General features: G+C 36.8%; 1 non-coding gene across 1 annotated transcript; it reads left to right on the forward strand.

Moving 5' to 3' along the window:
• Window positions 1-12,557: 12,557 nt before the first annotated feature.
• On the forward strand, window positions 12,558-12,661 carry LOC128034337 (small nucleolar RNA R71). Its single transcript, XR_008190464.1, has one exon. It is a non-coding gene; the product is annotated as a small nucleolar RNA R71 (small nucleolar RNA).
• Window positions 12,662-14,465: the final 1,804 nt, after the last annotated feature.

The following is a 14,465-nucleotide window of genomic DNA, read 5'->3' on the forward strand; positions in this document are numbered from 1 at the left end:
TTAGCAAAAAGTTTCTTTTGATGAAGTATCTATAGAGCACCTTCAAGTGCTAATCATGGTCACATTCTGTCTTGGAATATAATAGGATGTCGTCGAAGAATACAATGACGAACTGATCAGGGAAGGGATGAATGACATGATTCATAAAATCCATAAATGCCGCTAGTGCATTAGTTAACATAAAAGGCATGACAAGAAACTCGTAATGTCCAAAACGAGTCCTAAAGATAGTCTTGGGAATATCAAATTCATTTACCTTAAGTTGGCAATACCCAGATCTCAAGTCAATTTTTGAGAAGATAGTTGCACCTGTAAACTAATCAATAGGTCATCAATTCTTGGTAGAGGATACTTATTCTTGATAGTCAACCTGTTCAGTTGTCGGTAATCAATGCATAACCAAAGTGTACCATCCTTTTTCTTCACAGAAAAATCAGTGCACCCTATGGTGAAACACTGGGCCTCATGAAGCCTCTATCCAACAGCCCTTGTAATTGTACCTTAAACTCCTTAAGCTCTTTAGGTGCCATACAGTAGGGAGAAATGGACACCGATGCTGTTCTTAGCAACAATTCGATACCAAATTCCATTTCCCGATCTGGAGGCAGCCGCAATAGTTCCTTAGGAAACACATCAGAAACTTCCCTTAGTGTACGAATGCTATCAAAAAAAGGATCAACAACACTTCTATCTCAGACATAAGCCAGAAATGCCTTACACCCATTTTGCACCATCTTTTCTGCTACCATAGCAGACATCACATTGGACAGATAATTTCGATGTTCCATAAATATAACAATCTTCTTTCCAATCTCCGCCACCAATATTAACCTCTTCAGTGCACAATCCAAATGGACTAGGTGCTCAACCAACCAGTCCATCCCAAAAATTAAATCAAACTCATTAAAAGGAAATTCTATTAAGTTGATGGGAAAAATTTCTCTTTGAGTTTCTAAAGGGCATCTCCTTTAAATTTTATTCACAAGTACAGATGATCCTAAAGGATTGACTACAGTAACAGCGTTTTCAGTTTTCTCTACCCCAATCCCCAATTTTACAACCACATCACAAGAAATATAAGAATGAGTAGATCATATATCAATAAATGCAAAATAAGGCACTGAATAGATAGTAAAGGTACATGCTATGACACCAGCTGCATCTCTATCCTACCAGCATCTAGCCGCATATACCAAGGCAAGTTGCCTAGCTTTAGCTTGATTCACACCCTGAGTCGATGCTCTCCGTCCTTGATTACCATTACCATTACCATTACCATTTCTGTTTTGGTTATGACCCTTGTGAGCACCCTAATTACCCCTCTTATACTCTATCGAGCCACAAATCAAACAAGCACCCATTCTTTTCCAACATTTACCCGGATGGTGCCTTTGACAATACTGGCCCACTACTTCCCTATTCTACGGTGGGCTAGCTTATTTGGCCTGTTTAATAGGATGCAGATTTGGGCCAGCAAAGCCCACCTCTCTTTTAGGTTGATCCTTTTGCTTTCCCCTTTTCTCTTGCTCCACGCGCTTAATCTCCTTAATAATTTTGGTCTTCTTGAGCAAAGCCTCAACCACACACTTTTCGTGTGCAGCTACCTATACCTTAGGGTCATACCTTAGGCCCTCCTGAAAATATAAACTATTTTCATGCTTAGAAGCCACCATACTAGGTGTATAGCAGCTCAACCTCAGAAATTTTGCTTCATAATAAAAAATAGTCATATCACTCTATTTCAACTCTATGAGTTCCAACCATTGGGCCTCCACATAACGAGGACCTACAAACTTACCCTGGAAGGCATCCTAAAAATAGGCCCAATCAATACGCTCTGGTAGCGTATCCCTAACCACTGATTTCCACCACCTGTATGCCTCATCCCACAATAAGGATAAACCACCCCTAAGATTCTGCTCAGGAGTGCAATCCAAATCATCAAGAATACATTCAATAGTCTCCATCCATTATTAGAACACTTTAGGAGTAGTTCTAGCAATACCTTTGAACAATTCTGCCCCACTAGAGCGTAGCCTCTCAACAATCATCCCAGGACTAACAACACCCATTGGTGCCCTAACAACCCGATTTAAACCAAATTATTTAATCCATAATAAAAATACATACAATTTTTCCAGCATCCAAAGTTTAAAAATCCCATGCCAAAGTTTAATAGTCTATCACAAAATAAAATCTCAAAAAGAAGTCATAAAGTCCATCAAAGTCCTAAACATAAGTAAAATCCATAATAGTAAAAGAAATATTTCCGAGAGCATCACTGACGACCGAATCTGAGTCCTACCCAAGAAGATTATCTGAAAACACATAAGTAATATGGGTGAGCTTTAGAAGGCCTAGTGTGAGATCAATACAAGTATATTCATATACATATATATTCACAAACAAACCAAAATATATCAATCACGATATATCAAACATGAAAATATTTATAAAATATAACACTTATCTTTATGCATGGACATATTGATGCATATTTTAAAACGATGCACATTTTATGAAATTTCCTACCCATCTCTACTATGCACCAATATCGAGATCCCCAAAATTTGTCCATCTGAATCTCCATTTACGGACAAGCCACCAATGATTTGTAGATAAACTGCCTCTGATAACACTTTGTGGACAAGCCACCACTAATATGCAGATGTACTACCACTTATAACACTTTGTAGACTAGCCACCAATGATATGCAAATATACTGCCATATACCTCCACCTTTCACAAAATCCCACCCTATGCATGTGACATGACAATTTCAATTTTAAACACATGTGAATCACTTTTAACACTTAGGCATGTTGACATGCCCACATAATCACATTTCACTAGTCATCACTTTAACATGTTTAATCATGCTTGTTACATTAGATCATAGGTCTCAATATTCACATACTCATATATATAACACATGCCATGAGAACAAGATCTATAAATACATCATTATTTATAACAATAATCACATCATATCACATATCTCATGCGTTTCACAAAATGTATTTCAGATAAAGTCACTTACTTGGGTCCATTGTAAAGAGTTTTTCAACTCCTCTTTGAATACTTAGCGTACACATGACTAATTATGTTTAAATTTTTAATGTAACCAAAAATAATTATTTAACATACAATAAGTAGAATCGATCCCACACCTTTTATCGAAGATCCTAAATGCCACAATCCTTAGTATCAATTTCGCTTTGATCTAACTCAAAAGAAGCATCTAACACATTAGTAATGTTTATTGGTTAGGATCCATTTCAAAACAATTTATCACTAATAGATCAGTTACTCGATTTTAGACTCTCGAAAAGATGATTTCCAATACGAAATTAGGGGTCACACTTATGATTATCGTTTGGTCTTTCAAAGATTGTAAGAAACAATATTAACACGAAAATAAATAAATAAATAACAAATAATTATCCCTATGACCACTATACCATTCGGCCAAGAGATGAAATCACCAAGAGGAGGAGTCTATAATCGAAATAACCTACACTAGATTAAATCAGAATGGATGATGAATTAGAATAGAAATAAGATCAGAGAGTTGAGCAATCTAAAAGAATTGTTAGAGCAATGTGACTATAAGTTTAATCAATATGTTGAAGGCAAAATAGAGAAGGAAGAAAAGGGAAAAATTCAACCACCAACAGCGGCAGTGGCAATAGCGATCGCTCGCAATGGTCTCATGATAAGGGAGCGATGGTCCGGCGATGATTGAAGAAAAGGGACTATATTGGTTTTGGCGAAACAAGGTTGGAGAAGAAAATAAAAAGGGAGGAGAGGAATGGAGAATAAAATAGACCTACGATGGCACACGGCAGCGATCACGGTAGCATTGGGAGGAGAAAAAGAGAAAGAGAGGAGGTGCAGTGCGGTGGGCACGAGGTGTGGTGAACGGTGGTGAAGGGTTCAATCACGATGGAGGAAATGAGCAATAGGTAAAAGAGAAAGGGTGCTGGTTTTTGCAAATGGAGAGAAAATAGAAGAGAAAATAAGAGGAAAAAGAGATAAATGGGAGAATGAGGGAGGAGGAGATGATAAGGAAAGGTGGTGAATTAGAACAGGGTTTGGTCAACATGAACTAGTTTCAATGAACCTCTACTAATGGCATGGGTGAGAAGTTTTGGCAAGTAAGGGAGATTTGGAGTGAAAAGGAGATCATGCACGCTCAACTTAAGGTAAGTTTGACTATTAATGGGGGAAAGGAATCCTCTTAAATATGGTGACTATAGGGTGGAGGAAAACTCCTTAAGAACATGGGAAAAATTGTAAAAAAAATTATTTGATTAGGTGTGAATAATAGGACTTGAGCCTTGGACCACTAGGATAGCTAAAGAGTATTAAACCATTACACCATTTCACTCCTTACTTTTAACCTTGTGCTAATTAAAATAAAAACATGAGATGTGACAACTCTACCCTCTTTAAAAACAAATTTCAACCTTGAAATTTACTTGATGGAAAAAGGTGAAGATATTATTGTCGCATCGAATCTTTCGGCTCCCATGTGGCCTCATTAGAGCCGTGATTCCTCCATAAAACTTTCATGAGTGGAATCTGCTTCCTCCAGAAAAATTTAACCTTATTATCAAGGATCTGTATTGGTTTCTCGTTAAAAGAAAAAATATGGATGAACCTCAATCTCCTCAATCCGAACTTTATGAGAAGGGTCAAATCAGTATCGCCTCAACATGGACACATGAAAAGGATTGCGGATATAATCCAACTCTGGAGGTAACTCTAGTTGATATGCCACTGGTCCCACTCTCTTAACGATGCGATAGGGTCTGATGAACCTCACTCTTAGTTTCCCTTTACGGTCAAATCTTAGCACTTTCTTCCAAGACGAAACCTTAAAGAAGACTCGATCACCATCACTGAACTCTATATCCTTTCTCTTCAAGTCAAAATAAGACTTCTGTTAACCTGATGCTGCTCTCAAATGATCCCAGATAATCTTCACAGTATTCTTAGTTTCTTACACTAGATATGGTCTTCAAACTTTCTCCTCATCCAACAAAGAGGTATCTTACACTTGCGTCCATAAAGAGTTTCATAAGAAACCATCTGAATGCTCGACTGGAATCTATTATTGTATGTGAATTCAAAAAGTGGCAATGTTCCTCCCAACAGCCTCGAAAATCAATCATGTAACCTTTCAGCAAATCTTCGAGAGTCTCGATAACCCTCTTAAATTACCCATCAGCCTGTGGATGAAAAGCTATACTGAAGTTCAACCTCGTGCCAAGAGCTTCATGCAGCTTCTTCCAAAATTGAGATATCAAACGAGAATCTCGATTAGAAATTATAAAAACTGGTATCTCGTGAAGTCTCATGATTTCGAAGATATACAATTTTGCCAACCTCTGTAACAAATAGTCGGTACGCACTGGCAGGAAATGGGTGGAATTAGTTAACCGGTCAAAAAACCCCCAAATGGAATCTTTCTTCAAAGGCATTAAATGTAGCCCACTAACAAAGTTCATGGTGACATGCTACCGTTTCCACTGAGGAATCTAAACAGGTTGGAGCAACCCAGAAGGAAATTGGTGCTCAGCCTTGACTTGTTGGCATGTCAAGCATCTTACCACAAAGTTAGTCATATCACGTTTAAGTCCTGGCCACCAATATTGTTCATGAAAATCCCAATATATTTTACTTCCTCCAGGGTGTATAGCATAAGGCCTACTATGCGTTTCCCTCAAAATAGACAACTTCAACTCTAAATCTAAAGGTACACAATATCTCTCACGATAGCACAAAACTCCCTCAAAATTAATGGCAAAATCTGAAGTCTTACCCTCCTCGATAAGTTTCACATGTGGTGCTAAAGATTTATCTGATAACTGTTTCAAGTTAATCTTCTCCAACAGAGTAGGTCACACTTGTAATTCTGTAAGTAAGCATTCATCTTTAAACAAACTCAGCCTAGCAAACATTGCTCTTAGCTCACTCATCGCTTTTCTAATCAATACATCGACTACAACATTAGCCTTACCCGGATTGTAATCAATAGTGCAGTCGTAGTCCTTTAATAGCTCTATCCAATGCCTCTATCTCAAGTTCAACTCCTTCTATGTAAGGAGATACTTAAGACTCTTATGATCTGCGTAGATGATACACTTGTCCCCCAAAAGGTAGTGCTTCCAGAACTTAAGAGTGAAAACCACTACAGCCAATTCAAGGTTATGTGTTGGATAGTTACACTTATGCAGTTTGATTTGCCTCGAAGCATATGCCACTACTTTCTCATCTTGCATCAATACACAACTAAGACCTATATGAGAAGCGTCACTATAAACCACATAATCCTTACCAGACTCGGGTTGGATCAAAATGGGTGCTTGAGTTAATACTGCCTTGAACTTCTCGAAACTAGCTTACTACTCCTCAGTCCATTTAAACGGTGTACTCTTTGTCAATAGTTTTTTCAACGATGTAGCAATCAAGTAAAATCCCTCAAAAAACCTCTGATAATAACCAGCAAGTCTGAGAAAACTCTGAATCTCACTAATATTCTTAAGTTGCTTCAATCCAGAATAGCCTCGATCTTCTTGGGGTCAACATGGATACCCTCAACAGATACCACATGTCCCAAAAACATTACTTCTCAAAGCCAAAACTCACACTTACTAAGTTTGACGTACAACTTTTTCTCATGTAGGGTTTGAAGAGCTAACCTTAAGTGTTCCTCATGCTCCAAGTTAGACTTGGAGTAGATTAGGATGTCATCGATAAATAATTCTAAATAAGTGTTATTCGGAAGGCCAAGTGTAATATTGTAGGGAGATGTAGTGTCATACGATAGACACTGGTGCAGTCCTAGGTAGCAACTCAATTCTGAATTCAACCTCACGCTTTGGAGGTAAACCAGGCAACTCTTCCGAAAAGACGTCTGGAAAATCATTAACTACATGAATATTCTCTAACACTGCACCATCCACCTTCGTATCCAAGATATATGCTAGATAGGCCTCACAGCCTTTACGAATCAGATTATCCATTACTAAGGTAGAGATCACATTCGATAAATAATTTCAACGCTCCCCTATCATGATTATCTCGTTCCCAATCAGAGTCCTTAGGGTAACCCATTTTGTATCACAATCAAGGCTAACTCGATGCTCAGTTAACCAATCCATGCCCAATATGAGATCAAGTTCTCCAAAAGCAAATTCTATTAGATCTATAGGACAGTTACATCGCTTATAGTTTCCTCTACTCGAATTCTCAGCTTAATAGCCATTTCACAAGATATGTATGAGTGGGTAGTTCCAATATCAATTAATGTAAAGTATGAAATAATATTAATGGTAAAATTACCTACTATCACGTCTGTTGCATCACGACCCTCTTTGCGTGTAGCCGCATACACAAGTGTTGGCTACCTCACATCTGCCCGATTAACACCCTAACCCAGTGCTCAATACCTCTATCTAGCATTTCCACCTCTATTTTGAACTCGATCTCTTTGGGCTGCTGCCCAGCTCTCTAGTTTTGGGTTTGATTTTGTCCCGGTGCTTGCATCTACTCATTAAGTCATGGACAATCTCAAATCTTATTGTTGAGTGACCCGCACTTCAAACATGCACCCATGCTCTTCCAACAATCACTAAAATACCTCTTTCCACAAGTGGCACAATTCTGAATTTTGGCTCCCGCTGTAACAAAGTTCTGGCAGGGTCGATCATCTTTGGCCCGCTTAACTGGATGCGGAGCCTGCACATTTGGGTCAGATTTTTTCTTTGTTGGAACTCTTGCTTGCTCCTTCCTTTCGAGCTCTATACGCCTAACTTCCTCACAGATTTTGGTTTTCTCTATCAAAGCTTCGAAAATCCTCTCTTGAAGAGGAGCCACTTGCATCATCAATTCTGACGTTAGCCCAAACTCAAATCGAGCGCACTTATCATGTTCATTCGTTACCATACCCTGAGCATAACGGCTAAGTCTCAGGAAATTAACCTCGTATTCAGTCACGGACATGTCACCCTATCTAGCTCAATGAATTCCAGTCTCTTGGCCTCTTCATACCTTGTGCCCACATATTTCTTTTGGAAGGCTTCTAGAAAATATTCCCAAGTCAATCGATCTGTTTGTGTACCTTTCACAATGGCCTGCCACCAACGATAGGCCCCATCTCGTAGTAGTCACATAGTCCCTTTAATGTTTTGTTTAGGGATGCAGTCCATATCATCTAAGATCCTCTCTATAGCCTCCAAATAGTATTCAAATATAGTGGGGGTCATCCCAAAAACGCCTCTAAACCACTCAACCCTACTTGAACGGAGTCTCTTAGCAATAGTGCCATGAATATTAGCTCTATTTTGAGCGCCCGCCACTCACTTTCACACTCATCGCATGGCCTATGATAGAACCTCGTTCACAGGCTCTTATTGATGAGTCAATTTAGGTTCCCTAATAGAACAGTGGGTGCACATTCCACATTTTTCGCACTAGGGATATGGATGAGTCAACTTAGGTTCCCTAACCCTACTCTCCCCGAGCTCTCATTTTTTGAGTTCTAATTTGGCCAGTACTCATTTTAAGTTTTATGAACGTCTATCAATAGAGATAAGTTATCACTTGAATATTTTTTTCATTGAGGTTGTATTCTTTTATTTAACAATTATCTCACTATTTACCGTCTTCGCAGTTTAGAGTTTTCAAAGTCTATAGTTTTTAGAATCTACAGTCTATAGTCTTTACAGTCTATAGTTTTGAATCTAAATAACACTTACCTCAGATCGACTTTAGGAGTTTCAGATTTTTTTGCAATAATTTTAACATGTGGCATGTGTTTCCTCAAAACCCCTTTATATAATGCATGAAGTTTTTTTTCTAAAAACACTTTACCTATGGTCCGAGTTTTGAATCGGGCTATGATATCATTAAATATAACCCTTCAAATTGAGCCTAGATGTCAGATCCCAATCAAAGTGTTTACATGGGCCATAGGTATGGAAAAAACTTGAGTTGAAGTAAATTACTTTAATCTTTGAAAAACACGTGCTAGTAATTCTCTTAAATACGACGTTTTTAATGTAAATTTGAAAGATATCTTGTTTAATATTTGTTAAAAAACTTGATGATCTTCAAATTCAAATTCGATAAATTGAGTTTACAAAAAACAATTTTATTTGGAAAAATAACAAATTATTTAGTCCATAATAAAAATCCATGCAATTTTTCTAACGTCCAAAGTTTAAAAATCACATGCCGTAGTTCAATAGTCTATCACAAAATAAAATCCCAAAAATCACATGCTTACATAATCACAGTTCACTAGACATCACTCTAACATCCCAAAAATCACATGCCACAGTTTAATTTGTCTAACACTTAGGCATGTGGACATGCTCACATCATCACATTTCACTAGACATCACTTTAACATGTTTAAACATGTTGGTCACATTAGATCATAGGTCTTAACATTCACATACTCATATATGTCACATACTTGAATTGCCAAATATTGATCATAAGCAATGCAACACATGTCATGAGAACGAGATCTACACATACAACATTATTTATAGCACTAATCAGTTCCATTCACCTCATTTTTTTCTAAATAGTCAGAATCATAATATGTAGCATCGTAAAATTTACAAATCTTTTTTAGGAGAATGTCACATCCTTACCTTGCACTGTTACTATTTTCCTCATGACACCATGTGGTCTCCAGGTTCCCTCATCCCTGAAAGTAGCATAAAATTCTTGCAGATGAGGAATAACATCATTTTCTTTTGGGATCGTGTAGAAATGCTCTCATATATGATATTGTACTAAAGACCAAATTTCATTCCAGAGAACCATTGATGGTTCGAATCCCCTTTCCTGAATAAAGGGTTTGCCTTGAAGCTCGAAGAAATACTTTTTGGCATTCTTATTTTTAAACTTTAAAGAATTCGAAACCACCGATGGTTCTTGTATACTAGTTTTTCTACACTTACTAAGAGGCATATTCAATATTAAAACTTAGAAAAATTAATAAATTCAAACAATGTATTTCAAAGGCAATAGAACAATAATATTTGAAAGTTGGAACTCTTAACCTTTTCCTTATAATCTTGTTTATTTCCTTTAAAGTAGTTGTTGTGATCTCTCCTATAAATGCTTGATGTGTAGCTTGCACCAAATAAGATGAAAAGAAGAAAGAATTTGCAATAAATCAATAAGGAATGGTAAAATAAGGGTTTACGGTTTATGAGGGTTTTAAAAGATTTGAGAGAATTTAGAAGTTAAAAAAGGTTTAGTTTGGAGTTAAAAGAGTTTTTAAGTTTTAATAGAGGTGTTTTGAGGTTAAAATTAAGTTCAAAGCCTACAGGCTGCACAATCAGGTCGGTCGCCCTACAAAAAATTGCACAGATCTCGCGACACCTATGGCAGGACATGGATGTCGTGACATTGGGGTTCGATGTAGCGACACATTTTGGGATTTTGGAAACCTGGATAAATTGTCATTTGTTTCGAGACACAAGGGTTTTGTGTCATGAAATCAAGATGATTTTCTCAGTTCTTGATAAGGTTTCGCAACACGAGGGACCTGTGTTGTGACATCGATTCTATTTTCGCCCAAACTTTCTATTTTCTAAGTGTCTCAGTTTCTATTTAAATAAAAATTTAATAATGATGAAAGAATAAACTACCAGTTAGTTAAAAGTACAAAAATATACATAAAGTTAAAATTCAATTAATAATGTTAAGTTTTGTTGTCGGATTCATCCGTCAACTCAATCAATGTGCCTGTGGATGCTCTTCCTATTTTGCTTCTATTAGTGTTTGTCTAGCATCCATCATGCCACTCTACCTTCCTCCACTTGTCCCATTCTTTGAACTTCCTTTTTCTACCTGCACTAATTACTGAGAACACTTCCCTTGGCTCAGGGTAATTAGGGATTTTTACAGATATTTTAAGACATTGCTTCCCTAATTTTTCCCTATTTATCTCATTCTACTGGTGACCACATTTAAAAAAAGTTTTGTCTCACCATTGATCCTCATTGTTAATTCATTGTTTTCCAAGTCAACGGTGGACCTGAATGTTGCTAAAAATGGTCTACCCAACATTTGGGTATCTCATGGTCCTCTTCAAAATCTAGGATAATAAAATCAACTGGAATGATAAAGCTTCTCACTTTGATTAACACATCTTCAAGTATGCCTTTTAGTCGTACTAGAGACCTATCAGGTAACTATAGTGTGATATGAGTATTTTTAAGCTCCCCTAACTCAAGTTTTTCATTTATAGATAAGGGCATTAAATTAATATTGGCTTCTGAATCACATAGAGCAATGCTAAAATGTATACCCCCTATCTCTATAGGTATTGTAAAACTCCTTGGGTTTTTTAGTTTTGGGGGCATCTGTTTAGATATAATCGCACTACATGAGGCACTTACATTAACTTGTTGTCTTGTTTTTATTTTTCTTTGCCTGTACATAATTTCTTTAAAATATTTGACGTATTTAGGAACTTTATTGTTTAAATCAATTAGAGGCAAGTTAAAATTTAGGGATTTAAATAAGTTTAGAAAACTTACAAATTTTGCCTCATCCTGTCTTTGTTTCTCTTCTAACCGTGAAGGGAATGGTACCCTTGTTAGTGTAGGTTACTTGATTGGCTTGTTCACTGGCTTAGCTTGCTCCTCTGGTTCTAGTTCTGTCTCAATTTTTCGGGGACTTTCTTGAAGGTCCTTAGAATCAGATTTATTCTCCTCATGAGTTGGTTTTTTTTGGGCTGCTCAATATTTTGCCAGAATAGAGCGCAATTGCTTTCACACGATCCTTCCCTTCTCTCCGAAGATTATTCTCTGTGTTGCTCGAATTTCCTGTGCCAATTTATCTTTTAATGTCACCCATCATGCTTATCAATTGACTCATTTGATCTTCCAAATTAGTCAATGTTTTTGTAGTGTTAGTGCACTCAAACTACACCTGTTTTACCTCTGTCCTCATTAATTGCATCTCCCCCGCTATCCGATCCAAGCGTTAACCACATACAATGTGGTCATTTATGTTAGCCCTTTCCTAATGCTTCTGCAAATACAGAGGTTGGTTATCAGTATTTTTAATTGGTTGTGCATTGTTACCTCCTCCTTGATTTCTGCCCCATCTCAGGTTTAGGTGATCTCTCCAACTGGGATTATAAGTGTTTGAATAAAGGTTTCCACCCCTATTTCTGATGTAGTTGACATCTTAGTTGGATTATTAATTTAAAGAAAGAGTGGTTTCTCTCCTCCATATATAGATGATGCACTAGATGAGGACTCTAATGTAGTTGAGTCTATCCACAATTTGTTGGTATCTATCACCCTCCTAGACAACTTTTACCGTAGATGCTTTCTGTCCATATGTGTAGCATTCGGTTAGCCACTAGCAGGAATACATTGCCATGTTTTCTATCAACTCATATGCATCTTCATATGTTCTGTTCAGTAAAGCTCCTCTTGCAGTTTTATCTAGTCTTAGACATTCGTACACATCCAGCTCATTGTAGAACATTTTCAACCTCAACCACTCAAGTAATCCATGATGTAGGCATCTCTGTATTAGAATTTTAAAATGCTCCCAAGCTTCGTGAAAGCTCTCTCCTAATTGTTTGAATGTTGCAATCTCTCTCCTAAGTTGGACCATCTTGCTAATAGGGAAAAACTTCTACAGAAATTTTCCTGCAAGTTCATCCCTTGTCGTGATAGATCCTGGTGCCAATGAATCTAACCAAGAACAGGCGTTATCGATTAAGGAGAAGGGGAATAGTCAAAGATGAATAGCGTCATTGGTAACCCCATTATTTTTAAATGTATCACAAAGCTAAAGGAATCGTTTTAAATGTTGATTTGGGTCCTCCATCATTGTGCCTCTAAACTGCAAGTTGTTTTGGATCATCTAGATCATGAATGATTTTATTTCAAAATTGTTAGTCGTAATGGCTGGCCATGTGATGCTTCCTTGAACCATCTCCAGATTTTACAATGCATAGTCCCTTAGGGTTCCTTCATTATGCGCAATAGGTAAGTTTGCGGGTACCTGTGGTGGGAGTGGTGGTAGGTCTCATGGCTAGCTTTATTAATTTCGTCGAACAACGGGTTCTCGTATGGTGGATTGCCTACAATAGGTGGCTAATTTTGCATCTGCTGTTGTTGTTGACGGTTCCTACGTATTAGTCTTTCCAGATCAGTAACTAAATATATAGTGTTCCCCTACTACGAGTCATACATAGAAACCACAAGGGAAATAAAAATGTTAGTAAAAATAAAGAAAAAAATTGTATTTATAATTTAGATATTTCCTAATTATTCTATTTAACGTAAAAATTAAAATTAATCTAGTGGCATTGCCTCCTCGGAAACGGTGCCAACAACTTGACCACCTTTGGACATACAAACGTCAAGAATGTGGATACTACAACTAAATATATAGATTTGAGGCGGTGTCTGCAAGTATACGAGTCAAGTTGTAATATAGTTTTACAACGGAATAGGTAAGTACACTGAAGATTGTACCCAAGTGAGGCGAGTACTAAATTAACTTTAACCTAAATGCAAATAAATCTAATTAGTACATTAAATAAATTATATTATGAATAAACATAAAAAAGAGTTTTTGGTTTTTATAAATCAAGAAATAAAAAATAGTAAAGGTAAAGTGAACTTCGAAAATATGAATTCTAATTTAATCAAATCTAAGTATGGGTGATTAGTTTGCTTTGGTGATCATAACTAATTCCTATTTCAAGTTTTTACTCAATCAACTAGTCGCTACCCTAGCGGGATCTCTCGATCATCCACTAAACTAGCGAGTCGACAAGAACTACTTATATTTCATTCTCATAGTCTAGACCAGTTCGGGCCTAAGGTGTTCATGGATAGGCCATACCAATTTTGGGTTAATTCTCTCCTAAATATCTTCCTAGGGTCGTCAAGACTAAGGTTTACATTCTTTCTCTGCCAAAGAGCTAATCCACTAAGAAAACCCTACATAGTAATTAATTAATCACACCTCCACACACTAATCTCCCATAAAAGGATTAGTTCCTTGTGAATCTCATGAAAACAATAATCTTGATAATAATAATAAACATAATGAATCAAGAGAAAGGTTTGAGAATCCTAAGTTGTATTGATTGAAGTGAAATCCACAGTACTTTGACCATGGTTACAACTCATGTTCTCTAAAGAACACAATATAAGAAAGAATAAAATAAACCTAAAGCCTAAAAGAAAGGAAAAACTAAAACTAAATTTACAAAGAAAACTTAGAATGTAAAAGTTGACCTTCAACAAGTGTTTTAAGAGCCTATTTATAGAGTTAGGATTGTCATCGTCCTTAACCCTAGGCCAACTGACATTCTCTTGTTTTCATTTCTATTTAAGAGCCTATTTATAGAGTTAGGGTTGTCATCGTTCTTCAACAAATTCTATTCTTTCCTTGA

This window comes from Gossypium raimondii, chromosome 10, assembly GCF_025698545.1.
Source record: "Gossypium raimondii isolate GPD5lz chromosome 10, ASM2569854v1, whole genome shotgun sequence".
In the NCBI taxonomy this organism is placed as follows: Eukaryota; Viridiplantae; Streptophyta; class Magnoliopsida; order Malvales; family Malvaceae; genus Gossypium; species Gossypium raimondii.